The sequence below is a fragment of the Malania oleifera genome, chromosome 13, assembly GCF_029873635.1.
Source record: "Malania oleifera isolate guangnan ecotype guangnan chromosome 13, ASM2987363v1, whole genome shotgun sequence".
NCBI classification, from domain to species: domain Eukaryota; kingdom Viridiplantae; phylum Streptophyta; class Magnoliopsida; order Santalales; family Ximeniaceae; genus Malania; species Malania oleifera.
In genome coordinates this window covers 59,375,656-59,380,661 of record NC_080429.1, presented here as the reverse complement: position 1 = coordinate 59,380,661, position 5,006 = coordinate 59,375,656, and the positions used below count along the sequence as shown (strand labels likewise).

The window sequence follows — 5,006 nt, the reverse complement described above, 5'->3', positions numbered from 1 at the left end:
AATTTTGAATTTTTTTTTAAAAAAATAATGCAATTTTATGTAACTAATTTAAAAATTAAAAATAAAAAGTCATTTCTACAACTCAACAGGTCTTACATGTCTCTCTCTCTCTAAAAACGTGGGTTATATTGACTTTTAATCATAGAAGTTGTGCTGTATCCCTCAATCTCGATTCTAATACTTAAATTAATTAATTATGGTTAAAAATCAAATTGAACATATATACATAAAACTAACTTGCCTCACTTTCTCCTTTTCTAATTGTTTTCTCTCTCCCCACTTTTTCCTTCACCCCTCGTCACTCCCAAAATGCCCTAGACGAAAGCCCCCTCCCTCACCTTCTCCTCTCTTCCAGTTCGTGCCCTCCCTTTCGATTATTATACTTCTGGTGTGTTCGACCTGCTTATGGTTTTTGTTACGATTCATTTTCTGGAGTTGTAGTCTTTGCACTTCTGAGTTTGTCCCCATACTTCTTCCCCCATCTTCTGCCCTATGGAAGGTTAATGCTAAACCACTCCTCATTGCTGGTGATTTGGTGCTGCTACTTAATCTCTTTTCCCACTTTTATCTTCATTTATTCTTCAAATTCATCTACTTGGGATTTGTGACCTTTACGACTTATCTTAACAATTTTTTTCTCTTTGATGTTTTCTTTCTGTTTATTGATTGCAGACATTTTTCCCTTCCATTTTATATTTGTAAACATTTGTTTTGAACTTTTCTTGGTTTCTGTTAAATAAATAAATTGTATATTCCGGAATTGATAAAAAGTTCTCTTTAGAATGGTATTTATATTAGTGTTTATACTAGTATATGATGGTGAATAAAGATTTAACCTCTCCATTTTGGAGTGAAAAAAATTTCCATTGATGAGAAGCATGACAGCAACTAATGAAATTGTAGATTCCAAGACTTGGCGACAAAGACTTGCAATGAGGAGAAGGCTACGACAACAGAGATGTTCCACAGAAGGAGATGCCAATGCATAGAGTAGGCGAGACGTGCCGGCGAAGAAGAAAATTGGTGCGAAGTGAAGACCAAAAATATGGCCAAGCCAAAGGCAGTGGCGAAACAAAAACGAAGGAAAATTTTCCTTCAAAAAATGAAGAAACTCCAGCTCGTATAAAAGACGAATTCTTTAATTGAATTGATAACGCGAAATAAGAACCACTAGAACTTGACGCTCAAAATAAAATACTTGGCGTGGATCAAAGACAACGCCGTCTATTTAAAAGAAATTTTAGAAGAAGAAGAAGAAGAAGACAAAGTAAATCAATTTGCAGTATTAACTGAAATTTATCGAACACTCCGAGGCAAGATCTGAAGTTGCTTCAGATGAAGAGGTCAACTGTCTCTGAGGAGGAGTGACGAAACGCGGCATAGCCGGAACGAGGGAATGGTTGACTAGAAGATCAGACCAAATACGAGTGAGCCAGAGACGAAACGAAGATGACGACATTGGCTAGCAAATAAAACTAGAGATGAGAGTAGAGAGCTTCAAAGTCACTCTGAAGTGCGAAGCTCCAGATCGGCAATCAGTGCAACTAAAAAAATCAAAGAAAACAGAGATACCGAGTCGTATTCTAACACGGGTGCCGGAATAAGGACACCAGAGCCTGAGAAGTAGCCAAAAAACCCAAGGCCGCAAGAGGACCTGTAGAGGAAGACGACAAGAAGCTCGACGGAGAAACCAAGAACTCTTCGCAGGGAACAATGACATGCAAGAGTGATTCTTGCTTGGAAAATTGAAGCTGAAAAACAAGGATATTTTACCCAAGATGAGTGGCGAAGATACTTGAAGGCTCTGCAAGTTGGCTTCCTCAACAAGTTAAAGAAATCACTTCTTGAAACTGAGAGAGAGTGGAAAATGCTCGCGAGAGGATCTTTTCGGAGGCAATGAAAATAGGCAATTTTGAACTTCAAATTGGAAAGAGTTGAAGATTTCAAAGAGTACGAACTCTGCAACAACGTTATGATCTACGATCAATGAAATACAGAAGGTATATTCGAGTTTTTCTTCATTTCTCCAAAAAAATGGTCGGGATTTGCAAGCAAATCGCGAGACCAGAACAATCAACGGAGCCAGATGAGCAATGCTCTGAGAGGTGAACACCGACTTGCACATACAAATTGTGATGATCTGAGATAGCTTCAGAGAGAAGCGAGTCGCACTCCAAGATTCAGCGATCCAGCAAGATTCAGAGATGAAAAGGCATAAAAAGAAGAAACGAAAAGTAGATATGCAAAGAACGATCGACAAACAGCGGGGAGAAGTGCGTTCGGATGGACAAGCTCGAGAGACTAAGCGAAATCAGTGATTCGTACGATCCAGTTGCCGAGTTTAAGGAGCCAGAGAACAAGCGATCTTCCGATGAAGCCTCGGTGGCTGAAGACAACGCAGGTCTTGTGGCTTTCATTCCTAGCGACGAAGAACGGTTTGTCAATCGCCATTCGCAAGTGAAGAGAGAGAACCACAGAGAGCAGTAGCGGAAAATTGCTCTGATACCATGTTAAATAAATAAATTATATATATTCCGGAATTGATGAAAAGTTCTCTTTACGGTGGTATTTATACTAATATATATATACTAGTATATGAAATGAAAAATACAACTGAATTAACAACTAAACTAACAATTAAAGAAAATACATCTGTTAATAGTTTCAAATAATTATAGTGAGTGGTTGGGTGTTTTTCTTATTTGAATGTCGATTCCTACAATTTTTTTCCTTCTTTATTCTTTTTTTTTTTTGACTCCCAAGACATTTGGTTTCCAAGATTTATAAATTTGTGGATCTATGAATGACGACGTCAAATGCGTCTTGATTTGGGCTAATGGTAGATGATTTTATATTGCGTGGCTATTGTAGATTTGCTTTTAGAATAGGGCTAATATTTACACTATTTTTTCATCAAATTTTCTTTGTTGACTATTTGCACAGTCACTTGAAGAATAAAATGGTATTGTAAGATGCTGCATATTTTTTTGCATTTCAGATTAAATTTCGGTGGTGTGTTTGCATGTGTGCATGTATGATATATAGAAATGTGTGCCCTTGTGTATGTGTGTGTGTATATATATATTTGATAACATGGGGACTCCAGCCACCATCAAGCCCTTTGGATCCCCTGGTACGGCACCAACCCCTCAGAGTGATGCCCCCCTAGAGTGCACCCCTCATGATTAAGCCGGATGCAATTTACAGTTTCATCACCTTTAGACCGACCATTTGTTCGATTCTTTATCTCAGAACACATGCCAGTGATATCCACCGTACAGGTTCATTTCACGCTTTCATTTCACCAGGTGCATCAACTGGGACTCGAACCCATGATCATCTGCAAACCTTTACTTAGCGCTTACCATTGCTCCATGCCTATGGAGGCTAGTCTATTTATATATTTGCATCTATGTAGTGTGTTTATTTTGTTTTGATGATTTGCAAATCTTAGTTTGTATTAGTAGGAGGCAATTTTTCCAATACCTTCTACATCTATCTTATGGAAAAGGCTAGTAAGGTCTTCCTAAATTCTTTTCACAGCACTACTTTTTTCCTTATTTTTTTATTGGTGGGCTTGCTAGTGGAGGAGGTTTTGAAACAATTGCAAGGGAACTTTCATCATTGCTGATTTGCTTTTTGTTTTGGAAGGATACTGTAAAAGAATTAAATTTTATCTAGTAGTGCTATTACCTAACCAAGAGATTATTGGAGTTATGTTCATGTGGGTATTGAAAGGGGTAAAAAATTATTTGTAAGCCTAATTTATTATTTTCAATAATTTGGATGGGGCATCCATGCTTATATGTTTGTCCAATTTTTTTCCCTTTAGTGAAACTTTAATGCTGATCCTTTAATTTAATGCTTATATATTCATATTCTTTATTATTATTATTATTATTATTATTATTATTATTATTATTATTTATAATTGACAATTTACGTGAGTAAAAATTTAATTATTATAATTATGTGATCACAGGGTGAAAAAATGACTCTGGGCACTTTTACAATTTTATTATTGTTTCTTTATTTGTAATGTTGGGTTTTTCTCCATATTGTGGAATACTTTCTTGATATAGCATATGGTAGAGTGTTTTAAGCTTGAATAATTTCTAGATTCATCTCTGCTAATTATTTTATACAAACAAATTGTGCATTTTGGTTAATGACCAATACACTACATATTATACAATACAAATTTATATATATATATATATATATATATATTAACAACTATACTATTATAAAAGAAATTCACTGTTTGGTGTTATTTTTCAAAAATGTCAAATTTATCCCTATAACTATCAATAATTATTTCAAAATACTTCTTTCAATACCTACAAATATCCTTATAATTATGTCAAATTTATCCTCATAACTGCTCATAATTATTAAAAAATACCCTTATAACTATTTACAACTATTTCAAAATATCCTCATACTATTTAATTTTTTATTACTTTATTCAATAATTTTTTAAAAAAATTTAAAAATAAAGGCCAATGGAGTGCGTGCCCATGGCTTAGTTATTTTTATATTTCTTTTAATAAGGACATTAAAACCTAGTGTGAACAATTAGAAAAAAAAAAAAATGAAAGATGTTCGTATTTATGTAATATAGCTATTGAAATTATTTTATACAAACAAATTGTGCATTTTGGTTAATGGCTTATCAGCTAATGACCAAAGGTTAGGACGATTCAAGGCACTGATATAGCGGACCTTGCTTGAAATATCTATCATTTCATATTTTTGTTGCAACAAATGTTTTATGTTTTGTCGATCTTCTAATTTAGATAAATCTTTTATTTACTCTTCTTTATCATATTTTATCTGTGCTATAATACTTTTTTATCGAGTATGTTTGATGAAGTTGAGGAGTTCTTTTTGTACAAAAGATTTTTTTTTTGTCCATTGATCATTTATTTGTAAAGTCAAATTGAACCCTAGTTGCGAAAATTAAGGTCCAATTGAACTTCAATTTTCCAAATTGAGTTTAGTTG

At 34.2% G+C, this 5,006-nt stretch overlaps 1 long non-coding RNA gene across 1 annotated transcript; it reads left to right on the top strand.

Moving 5' to 3' along the window:
• Nucleotides 1-259: 259 nt before the first annotated feature.
• Nucleotides 260-2,560, top strand: LOC131146305 (uncharacterized). The gene is made up of 2 exons (XR_009134298.1): nt 260-535; nt 904-2,560. It is a non-coding gene; the product is annotated as an uncharacterized LOC131146305 (long non-coding RNA).
• Nucleotides 2,561-5,006: the final 2,446 nt, after the last annotated feature.